Here is a 12,382-nt window from a genome sequence, read left to right on the forward strand (position 1 = left end):
TGTCAGTGTGCCATTCTTGGCCTCTATGCAGAGACTTTCCATGTTTGGTGCTGACAGCCCGATGTTGTGTTAACCAGCTAAGAATGGAGTTGCTGTGGTTTTGAGACTTAACTTTGCACCTCCCTGTCTGTCCTTCTTAAACATCCTGTAAGAATATCTTAATGACTCAGACACAGAAGTACCTCTTTGCCATGTTTTGCCTTACTAGCTGCTGCTTATTTAGTGAATCAGCTAGTTGAATGGGGAAAGTTACCAAATAATTTCACTGGAGACAGGGCCAGAGTTAAAACTTTAAAGTTCAAGGGCAGTTAAAGTTTATTGCGTAAATTCAAAACATTGTTTTATTTTGGGAAACTCCCTCCATACAGTCCTTATCCCAGTCCCCTGACAACCAGTAATCAATTGTCTATCTTTGTAGTTTTGTTGTTTTGAGGATGCTGTATAAATGGAAGTCATATGATCTTTTGAGATTGGCTTTTTTATTTGCTAAGCATGATGCACTTGAGATCTATCCAAGTTGTTACATGTATTAATATCAATTGCTTCTCCCTTTTCATTACTAAGTGTGTTCCATGGTATGGATTTACGAGAGTTTTTTTAAACATTCACTTATTCAGAGACATTCATATTTCCAGTTTAGGGTATTATCAATAATGCTGCTGTGAACATTCATATACAAGTTTTTACGTGAACATATGTTTTCATTTCCTGGGATAAATGCCAAGGAGAGAGATTTTAGGTATCATAACTGCATGTCTAATTTTATAAGAAACTGACAAACTTTTCCATAATGGCTGCACCATTTTACATTCCTACCAGCAGTGTAATGAGACCACTAATACTTTTTTATTGCTTGTTCATTCTTTTTTTTTTAAATTTTTAATTTTATTTATTTTTTTGACAGACAGAGATCACAGGTAGGCAGAGAGGCAGGCATAGAGAGAGAGGGGGAAGCAGGTTCCCAGCTGAGCAGAGAGCCCGATGTGGGGCTCGATCCCAGGACCCTGAGATCATGACCTGAGCCAAAGGCAGAGGCTTTAACCCACTGAGCCATCCAGGCGCCACATGTTCATTCTTTTTCTATCAAAAAAGTGGTAATGCCCAAAATTTAAGAAAAATCATGCATTGATGATGTATCAATTATGAATTGATATAGTTGTTTTTAACAGAATGTACAATTTCTCTCAGGAGAATAAAATCATAGTTCTAGATTGTTTGCTTTGACAGCTTTTTGTTGATCTTTTTTGAAGAGATTAAAAATTTGGAGAATGAGGAAGGTTTGTTACTAAATTTTCACGCTAAGTCATTTGGCCATTTTGGAATCTTAATAACTAGTGTTTCTTTAGCTCTCATAATTTTTTTTAAAAGATTTTATTTATTTTGACAGAGATCACAAGTATGCAGAGAGGCAGGCAGAGAGAGAGAGAATGGAGGAAGCAGACTCTCTGCTTAGCCTGATGCAGGGCTCGATCCCAAGACCCTGGGATGATGGACCTGAGCCAAAGGCAGAGGCTTTAACCCACTGAGCCACCCAGGTGCCCGAAGCTCTCATAATTTCTTGATAGATGTTTATCTTTCCTAAATTGTTAACAATTTCTGATACTGTAGACTCTGCTTATAACAAGGTATCTTTATTTGCTTTTTGTTTTGTCATGAATTATAATACCCACTGTCTTTATGACCTAGAATTGTTGAAACAGCATAGGGAACTGTTTTGCTTACCATCAAAATAAGCAAGTCCCCTAAGTAACCATCCCCATACCCGGGCTTTACTCAGTCACTGTGAAATAGCGTGGGGTTTTTTTAGGCCAAGGAAGCTATCCAAGAATTTTGTGAATAAGGGTAGGAATTGACCTTGCCAGAATTCATGGGGAAGATGTCTGTCTTCTTGTTTTGTATGGTGGAAAAGGGTTTTCATCCAAACATTGCCTTGCATTCTTCTGCTTTTCTCACTGAACATTTTTTTAAGTGTCTAGAGGTTTTAACTTAAGTGTTATTTTTTAGTAGACTTTTATTTTCAGTGATTTGTCTTGAGATAAGTTGAGTAAGAGTCTCAGATTCAAGATAAACTAGAGATTTTCTTTGCTTTAGGAATTGACAATGAAATGTAAAAAAAATCAGTGATTTTATGAAAACTGATCAATTTAGATTGCTGTATTTTAGAGTATTAATTGAGTTTGACTTTTTGATGGTTTTCTCATTTAAATAGGAAGTCAGTAGAAGAAGACTCTTATAAATAAACTTCATTATTCCTGCTAACGGTACCTTGCTAAAGGAAATTAAATATAGTAAGGATTATGGTGGTGGGAACATGATCTGTATTGAATGTTTTGTGATTGTTGGCAACTGAACTTTGACTTAGCCTAGATGCTGTTCAGTGGTTCTTGAACTTCGTTCATATTTTTGTTCATTTGTGCTGTATGGTTTTATTGAACTACCCAGCCATTGGGGATAAAATGTGTAACACAACCTAATGTGATACCATCACCTATGGAACCTGTAGCTCAATGGAGGGGATAAGTATTAATACTAAATTAAATGCTAACTTAAAACTGTGATAGTGGGATAATGAAGATATTAATGAAATTTGACCAGATTAGAAACTGCATCCTCAAGAAATATTTGTGCTATGATTTAAAGGAAGAATAGATGTTAACTTGGCAGAGAGAGGAGGGATGGTTGTCCAGGCAAAAATAAGAGTAGGTGCAAAGGTCCTGTGGTCGAAGGGAAAATGGCAAAATGAGGACTCTTAATTAAGGCTACCATAGCCTGAGAACCAAGAGCCAGAGGGAGAAGGAACATGCTTCGAGTTGGAGAGTTAAGCCTGCCCATGCAGGTTTTTATAGATAATGTTGAGAAGTTTTTGCCTTTATTCTAAGAAGAAGAATGAGGAACCATTAAAGGTTTGCTTTTTTTTTTTTAATATTTTATTTATTTATTTGAGAGAGAGAGAGAGAGAATGAGAGAGAAAGAGCATAAGAGGGAAGAGGTCAGAGGGAGAAGCAGACTCCCTGCCAAGCAGGGAGCCCAATACGGGACTCGATCCCAGGACTCCAGAATTATGACCTGAGCTGAAGGCAGTCGCTTAACCAACTGAGCCACCCAGGCGCCCCCCCATTAAAGGGTTTTAAACAATAAAGGAAGGGGTCATACATGCTTTTGATGAGAACATTTTTTATTGCAAGGGAATGGATTGAAGGGGTACCAGAGTGAATGCAGGCTATTGCTTAGGAAGTTTTCTAGTTTGGGTGAGAGGTGATGTTAGCTTACTTAGCAAGAGTGGTATCGGTTGAAAGGATAGAAAGGAATTCATTCAATAATATTTAGGAGACAGCAGAATTTGGTGATGGGTAGAATATGAGGGGGAGAGTGAGGACTCAGAGGTTTCTGGCTTAAGCAACTTAGTGCCTTTCATTGAGAAAAGGAGTACTGAAAGAGGAAGTTTTTTTTTAGAGGAAGGTCATGAGTTAGGTGTTAGATGTATAGAACTTGAAGTACCTTATGGTGATAGCTAAAAGATACGTTAGTGAAGGAGAGAACTCCTGGCTTAGATTTATATTGTGTTTAGTTTGTATTATTTCATTCTTAAGATACCTGTGTGGAAATTGCTTTTCCATATAGGTATGCTTATGGGTAATTTTCTTATCCTTATTCTTTATAATTTTACAGGTTTATAGGTTATATACTACAGTTTTAACCAAGGAATAGGTAGGTATTGGATGATTACTTGTTGGATGAATGATTGAATCAGTAATTTTAGTGCTTTCCAGAAATACTGTTCTCCTCATATTTCCTGTGTGTGGACAAATAATTAAGGCTATGTTTTAAATTGAGATTTGCAGTTAATTAATACTATATTCCCCATCCCCATCAGTATCTTCCCCTTCAATATGCCTTCTGTTTTTATACTAGAATTTTACAAAGTGTGCAAATTACCTCATTGCTCAGAAGCATGTTGTCTAATGGAATCAACATAAACTGTTATTTGACTTTGTGTTATATTCTCTATTTATGCTAGTCCATTTTATAATGCGATGGAGTAGATCTCAATATTTTCTTATTCTTTTGATCTTTAAAAAGATTAAGTATATTGTGGGGGGCGCCTGGATGGCTCAATTGCTTAAATGTCCAACTCTTGATTTCCACTCAGGTCATGATCTCAATGTCATGCGATCGAGCCCTGCTTCAGGCTCTGCACTCAGTGGGAGTCTGCTTGAGATTCTCTCTCCCTCTCTCTCTCTCTCCCTGCGCTTGTGCGCACATGTGCATGCTCTCTTTCTTTCTCTAAACGAATAAATAAATCTTAAATTAAAAGATTAAGTATACTGAATTTGTTATGTTTTCTTTTATAGCTAATTTGCCTCCATTTCAACTGAGTTGATTTTTTTTGGACAGAATTTATAGGACAGTCTTTTTCTACTCACCCTGCTGGATGTTTGATCCACTCAACTGACAGCTTTATTTCTTTTTCCTCAAAAGCCAGAACTAGCATATAGGAAGGAAAGGAACATATGCTGGAGTCAAGGGCTGGTGCTACCTAGGCCTGTGGGAGTGCATATTTAGAATCTTTGCAATTAGTTGGCCTGGATCTGTCAAAATAGGTTTGGTTGGCTCCAGCTGTGCAGTGGTTTATTTATATGCTTCTGAGTAGTGACCTGGGAATGGATGCATTATGAATACAGTTTGGAAAATTGTTGCTTAGGTTGCTCTGGGAGGGGTAAAAACAAAACAAAACAAAACAACCCCGAGAAACCCCACTGTTAAACAGGTCTTAGGTTCACTCGTTTAATTTTCTGCAAATGCTATCTAGTGATTGAACTTTTGCTTCATCTCAGCAGCAAATGCCATATTCTCGATGCAGGTTATTTCACGAATGTACTCTGTGTTATAGGAAGACAAAATGGGAAATTAAGTATCTGTATTTTAGCTCTGGCCTAAGCAGATATTGTTAACATGTGTGTTGGATATAAACTAGGCTTTCCTTTGGTTTTAGGGACTAAGATATTATAGTGTCTTACATTTTTAAGGCACTCAAACATTTGTAACTTTAGTTGCTTTGTAAGAAAGGATATACAAAAGAGTAAGACATTACATATTTGAACAGTGTAAGTAGAAGAACTTGAATTGAGGAGGTAGTAGATCCTTTTACATTTTTTTAAGGGTTTAGACTTTGTTACAGATTTTACACCTATCTTTAATAAAAAAAAAAATACAGACATTTCAGTAGATACCAGTAGTCTTGAAATGTTACCTAATCTGAATGTTAATTAGATAGAATTTACAGTTCTGCAATAAATGTAGTTCTTTCTAATGTGCTTGTGTGTATGTCTATATACATTTTCATATATGTGTATATATGTGTATATGTGTATATTAAATATAATCCTTCCTAAATCTTACTCTGCTAAATTTAATTTATGATCATGATATGGTATATCTTCATCAGTAGTTAAAAAAAAAAAAGTAATACCAGCTAACACTTAGTGTTTGGTTATTTTGTGCCAGGCACTGTGTAGAGTGCTTTCCATACAGAGTCTTTTATTCTTCACAATAACTCTGTGGAATGAGAAATATTTTAATCCACACCTTAGAGATAAATTAAGTAATAGCTCAAGGACCCATAATTAGTAGGTGAGTGAGCCATAGTAGCAGAAGTATTGCATGTTTAAAATTCTACTTCATTTGGGGTGCCTGGGTTCACTTAGTCAAGTGTTTGACTTCAGCTCAGGTCTTGATGTCAGGGTCCTGGGATTGAGCCCCTCATGGGGCTCCTCGCTCAGCAGGGAGTCTGCTTGTCTGTCTCCCTCTGCCCCTCCCCCTGCTTGTGTTCCTTCTCAAATAAAATAAAAATCTTTTAAAAAAATTCTACTTCATTTAAGAAATACTGAAAATTTTTGTATAAACATATACTTTCAGTATACCATTTTGTTTCAGCTTTGAAAAAATTTATATCTTTAGAATTGTTGAGGATCATGCAAAAGAAATTATTTAGAGCTACAGAAAATCTATTTTGTTTTAATCTTAATGTTTCATTTGCTCATTATTGAGGGGAATTACAGGGATATAAGTATTTCCAGATTAGTAAAGTTTACCTCTTGAAAAGTATAATTTTGAAAGAAATTAGCTGTTCTAGAACAATAATTTTTCTAAAATGTGTGTTCCTTTTTAGCCTTGTAGTAAAATTTTTTTAACCTTTTTTTTTTTTAAGATTTTATTTATTTATTTGACAGAGATCACAAGTAGGCAGAGAGGCAGGCAGAGAGAGAGAGAGAGGGAAGCAGGCTCCCTGCTGAGCAGAGAGCCTGATGCGGGACTCGATCCCAGGACCCTGAGATCACTACCTGAGCCAAAGGCAGCGGCTTAACCCACTGAGCCACCCAGGCGCCCCTTTTTTCACCCTTTTAAAGATAGTATTCTATGTATAATGGAATCTGTTCTTGTTAACTCAGGGCTTTCATTAGGACCATCAATTAATTTTTAATGCAATACTTTCTTCCTTCTCCTTTGCTCCAAGTTCTCTTATTTGTATGCACTGCTTATAATCCTCCCTTTATTAAAATAAATAAACTTGTCAGAATTATATTTAAATCAAGAGTTAAATAGACCTCTCCTGTAAAGAAACATGCAGTCTATTAGATTCTGGGAGAAAAAAGAAACTATTGCTATTAATATTAACTATTAATAGTTACTATTGCCGCTATTAATTGGGTACTTCCTAGATGGCTGACATGATTTTTATGTATTATTTCTTTTAATCCTTACAACAGCCATATGAAGTTGATATTATTATCCTGTTGTTATAGAAAATGAGACTGAGGCTTAGTCAAGACTCCGTTTGCTGGTAGTTATTGAAACTAATACTCAAATATAGGGCTGTTTTATTCAATGCCTAGATTTTTATTTCCTATTCCGTACTGATTGCGTTTTTTTTTCCTTCTTGTCTCACAACTCTGGGCTCACTGTTGAGTATGTAGATGTTCAAAACTAGCGTTTCTTTCTTTCTTTCTTTTTTTTTTAAAGATTTATTTGAGGGCGAGAGAAAGTCAGAAGAGAGAGGAGCTGAGGGAGAGGGACAAGCAGATTGTGCTGAGCGCAGAGCCTGACTCTTGCGGCATCACGATCCTGAGATCATGGATAAGTCTGTTGCTTGACCTACTGAGCCACCCAGATGCCCCCAAACTAATGTTTATCACTTCATTACATTTGTTTTATAGTTTTTGTGTTTTTCTTTTTTTTAATTTGATAGGGAGAGAGAGATCACAAGTAGGCAGAGAGGCAGGCGGGGGTAGGGTGGGAAGCAGGCTTCCGGCTGAGCAGAGAGCCTGATGCGGGGCTCCATCCCAGGACCCTGAGATCATGACCTGAGCCAAAGGCAGAGGCTTAACCCACTAAGTCATCCTGGCACTCCTTGTTTTGTAGTTTTAATGAAGTATAGTGTACTGCGCATATTTAAATTGTTTAATGAGTTTTCATGTATGTATATGCTTTTTTTTTTTTGTAAGATTTATTTTTATTTGAGAGAGAGTGAGCACAGGGGAAGGGATAGTGGGGGAGGGAGAGAGTCCCAAGCAGACTCCATGCTGAGCCCAGAGCCCCACTTGAGGCTCAGTTTCATGACCCTGAGATCATGACCTGAGGTAAAACCAGGAGTCAGATGGCCCACTGACTGTGCCACCCAGGTGCCCCACAAATATACAGTTTTAAAACCATCACCATAATCAAGATAAACATTTTCATCAACCCCAAGAGTTTCCTCATGTCCCTTGTAACCCTTACAATCTATTCTTCCCTTCGATTCCAGCCACAGGCACTATAACTAACCACTATAGATTAGTTTTATATGTAGACATACATATAAATGCATTTTATATAAATAATTTTACGTAAATGGAATAATAAAGTCTGTATTCTTTTTTGCTTGGCTACTTTCACTCATTCTAATGCTTTTGAAATTCATCCATGTTAGTGCATGTATTGATAGGGTTCCCCCCCCCCCTTTCTGTTGTTGAACAGTATACTACTGTCCGGATTTGTTTATCCATTTCCCTGGACATTGGGATATTTCTAGTTTAGCGATATTACAAATAAAGCTGCTATAAATGTCTGTGTACAAGTCTTTGCGTGTTTGTATGTTTTCTTTTTCATGGGTAAAAACCTAGGAATGGAATAGATGGGTCATATGGTAGGTATTTGTTAAATTTTTTAAGAAAATTGCTGTATTAGTTTCCTGTTGTTGTAACAAATGACCACAAACTTAGTGGCTTAAAACAACACATATTTATTAACTTCTAGGGGGTCAGAAGTTTGAAATGGGTTACACTAGGTTAAAAATGGAGATATTGGTAAGGCTCTGCTCCTGGAGACTTGAGGGGGAAATCTCTTTCCTTTCCTTTTCCAGCTTCTAGAGGCTGCCCATACCTCTTGGTTCCTGACCTCCCCCCCGCCATGATTTTATTTATTCACTTGACAGAGCACAAGCAGGGGTAGTGGCAGGCAGAGGGGGTGGGGGAAGCAGGCTCCCAGCTGCGCAAGGAGCCTGTTGTGGAGCTAGATCTCAGGGCTCTGGGATCACGACCCAAGCTCAAGGCCCCTGCTCAATGACTTTGCCACTGAGGTGTCCCTATCACCTGCTTCTGTCTTTAAAACTGCAGTCATATCCCACCAACCTCTGGTTCTGTTGTCCCATGTCTGACTCTCTCTTTTTTTAAAGATTTTATTTATTTATTTGTCAGAGAGGGAGAGAGCAGAGGGAGAAGCAGGCTCCCTGCGGAGCAAGGAGCCCGATGTGGGACTCGATCCCAGGACGCTGAGATCATGACCTGAGCCGAAGGCAGCTGCTTAACCAACTGAGCCACTCAGGCGTCCCCATTTCTGACTCTCTTGCCTTCCTTTTTCACTTAAAAGGGCCCTTGTGATCATGTTGCACTCGCTAGGATAATGCAGGATAATCTCCCAGCCTCAAAATCCTTGACTTAATCACATCTGCCTACTACACTGCCATGCCTTTCCCCAAAGTGGTTGTACCATTTTGCATTCTCACTGGGAGTGTCTGAGAGCTCCATTTGCTCCACATCATCTCCAATATTTAGTTTGAGCAGTTTTTTAAGATCACTTTTTTTCATAAAAAGAATTTAAACTTTGTTGAAATAATTTTTAGTTTTACAAAAAAGTTGCGAAACTACTCTCTCTGACAAATAAAATCTTTTTAAAAAAGTGGGGGAATGCCTGAGTTGCTCAGTAGGTTAGCAGCTGCCTTTGGCTCAGGTCATGATCCCAAGGTCTTGGGATTGAGCCCTGTATTGGGCTCCCTGCTCTGTGGGGAGTCTGCTTCTCCCTCTGTCTGCCACTCCCCCTGCTTGTACTCTCTTGCTCTGTCCAATAAATAAATGAAATCTTTAAAAAATAAAAAGTTGCAAAACTAATACAAAGAGGGGAACCAGGTTGGCTCAGTCAGTTAAGTGTCTGCCGTCGGCTTGTGCCATGATCCCACGTTCTGGGGGATTGAGCCCTGCATTTGTCTCACTGCTCAGCAGAGTCTGCTTCTCCCTCTCCCCCTCCTTTCTATTCTTGCTCTCTTTCTGTCAAATAAATAAAATCTTTAAAAAAAAAATAAAGTAATACAAAAAATTCTCCAAATTCTCACCCAAATTCCCCAAAGTTCACATTTTACTAATCATGGTGCAATTATCAAAATCAGGAAATGGACATCAATACAAATTGTTATCTAATCTGTAGATTCTGGTTAAATTTGCAGTTATCGCATCCCCGTCCCCCGCCCTCCCCACGCCCCCCCCCCCCGCCCCGGCTCAGGATCCAGTGTAGTCACACATGTCTTAGTTTTCATATCTCCTTTGTCTGCTTTAATCTGGGGTGACTTCTCAGTCTATCCTTGACTTTCATGAGTTAGACCAATGGTTTTTAAATTAGTGGGAAGCCTCCTTTGTACTCAGATTATTGAGGACCCCAAAAAGGATTTATTTATTTGGGTTATATCTATTGATATTTGCTGTATTAGCAATTAAAACAGATTTTTAAAATATTTAATTCATTTGAAAAGTAAAAAGTCACATGTTAACAAATAGCACAGCTATAGTTTTCAAAAAATATTTAATGAGAAGAGTGGGATTATGGGGCGCCTGGGTGGCTCAGTGGTTTGGGCTGCTGCCTTCGGCTCCGGTCATGATCTCAGGGTCCTGGGATCGAGCCCCGCATCGGGCTCTCTGCTCCGCAGGAAGCCTGCTTCCCTCTCTCTCTCTCTCTCTCTCTGCCTGCCTCTCTGCCTACTTGTGATCTCTGTCTGTCAAATAAATAAATAAAATCTTAAAAAAAAAAAGTTAAAAAAAAAAGAAGAGTGGGATTATTTTACACTTTTACAAATTTTTTTAATGTCTGCCATAGTAGAAGGCAGATTCTTATATCCTATTAGCCCCAGGAACATGACCACATTATGTCATGTTACCTCATGAGAAGATGAAAGTGGAAAAGGCAAAAAAAATGTCTTAGTATTAATTCGGAAAGATTGTATTTAACAAGTGCCAAAGGGTATACAATAAGATATTTCCCTCTAATCCTGTTACTAGGTTCTTATAAACCCTTTCAAAGGCATTTACTATACAAACTAAATTTGTATAAATATTCTTCCTTTCCTTCCTCACCTTTTACACAGAAGTCAGCATACTATACAAAATGTTCTACATTTTGCCTCTTTTAACATGGTGCTACATCTTGGAGATGCTTTCATGTAAGTTGTAAAGAGATTTCTTTATAATGACTATAAATAGTAGTGTCCCCTCTTAAATCCTTGGGACATATGTTCTAAGACCCCTCGTGGATGCCTGAAAGTCTGTTTAGTCCCAAACGCTATACCTACTATTTTTTTCCTATATATACACATACCTATGATAAAGCTTTTTTTTTTTTTCTTTTGAGTTTTATTTAAATTCCAGTTTGTTAACATACAGTGTAATATTAGTTTCAGGTGTAGAATTTAGTGATTCATCACTTACAACACCCAGTGCTCATCACAAGTGCCTTCCTTAATATCCATCATTCCACTTAACCCATCCCCTTACTTCCCTCCCTTCCTGCAGCCCTCAGATTGTTCTCTACAGTTAAGAGTCTTTCCTGATTTGCCTCTTTTCTCTCTTCTTTATCCTCCATGTTCATCTATTTTGTTTGGTAAATTCCACATAGGAGGAAAATCATATGGCATTTATCTTTGACTTCACTTAGCATAATACTCTCAAGCTGTATCCACATCATTGCAAACAGCAAAATTTCATTCCTTTTTATGGCTGAGTAGTATTCCATTGGATATACCACATCTTTATCCATTCAGTTGCTGGACATTTGGGTTCTTTCCATAATTTGGCTGTTGTTCATGATGCTGCTATAAACATCTCAGTTCATGTAACCCTTTGAATCAGTATTTTTGTATCCTTTGGGTAAATACCTAGTAATGTAATTGCTGGATGGTAGGGTATTAATTTAATTAATTAATTTATTTATTAATTTATTTTAGTCAGAGTGCAAGCAGGAGGAGCAGTAGGTAGAGGGAAAAGCAGACTGCCTGCTGAGCTTAGAGCCCGATGTGGGACTCGATCCCAGGACCCTGGGATCATGACCTGAGCCAAAGGCAGCTGCTTAACCGACTGAACTACCCAAGCATCACTGTTTTTTTTTTCCCCCCCTTTTTAAAGATTTATTTATTTATTTTAGAGAAGTGCACAGGTTGGGGTGCAGAGGGAGAGTGAGAGAGAATCTCAAGTAGGCTCTACACTGAGTATGGAGCCCAAGGTGGGGCTTGATCCCAGGACTGCTTCCAGCTCTGCCTTTAGGTCTTTTTCAGGGACAGTTTCTTTTCTTTTTTTCCTTTAAATAGGTCATGCTTTACTGTTTCTCAGTATGCCTGTGATCCTTTTGTTGAAAACTGAACATTTGAATCAAATAGTGTGGTAATTCTTGAAATCCAATTCTCCCACTTCCCTAAGGGTTGCTTTTTTTTTGTTGTTTTAATTATTTTTACCATACCAGGCTCTCTGTGCCAGGGGTTATCCTGAGGTGAAAATTTAAGGTCTTCTCAGTTCTTTTCTGGGGCAGTGCTTTTCCCTATATATGTGGTTGCTTTTGAATGTCTTAGTCCTTAGTGTCTGGCTCCCAGTAGAGGAAAAAGAAAAATGAAAGAGGAAGGAAAATGACACCAGCCCTTTAAATGCCCTGGAAGTTACTATAGCTGGAAGTTACTATAGCTATAGCCTCGTGACAGCTTAGAGGTGAGGAAGTACAACAAAGATGGGCACCTGCTTCATTGCCACATCTGTCGTCAGAAACAACAATCAGTGATCTGGGCATAGCTCCCTGATAATTTGGAGAACAGGGTTTT

General features: G+C 38.2%; 1 protein-coding gene across 12 annotated transcripts in view; it reads left to right on the forward strand.

Moving 5' to 3' along the window:
* TMCC1 (transmembrane and coiled-coil domain family 1) overlaps positions 1-12,382 on the forward strand; it is a 256,200-nt gene that overhangs the window by 34,592 nt on the left and 209,226 nt on the right. Inside the window, exon 1 of one of the 12 annotated variants that reach the window (XM_082748106.1) lies at positions 1,388-1,535. The exons of the other annotated variants lie outside the window; for them this stretch is intronic. The gene's annotated coding sequence lies outside the window, so the exon portion shown is untranslated. Of the gene's footprint in view, positions 1-1,387; positions 1,536-12,382 lie in introns of those variants that run through there. 12 annotated transcript variants of the gene reach the window in all.

Source organism: Mustela nivalis (genome assembly GCF_964662115.1).
Source record: "Mustela nivalis genome assembly, chromosome: 1".
NCBI lineage: Eukaryota > Metazoa > Chordata > Mammalia > Carnivora > Mustelidae > Mustela > Mustela nivalis.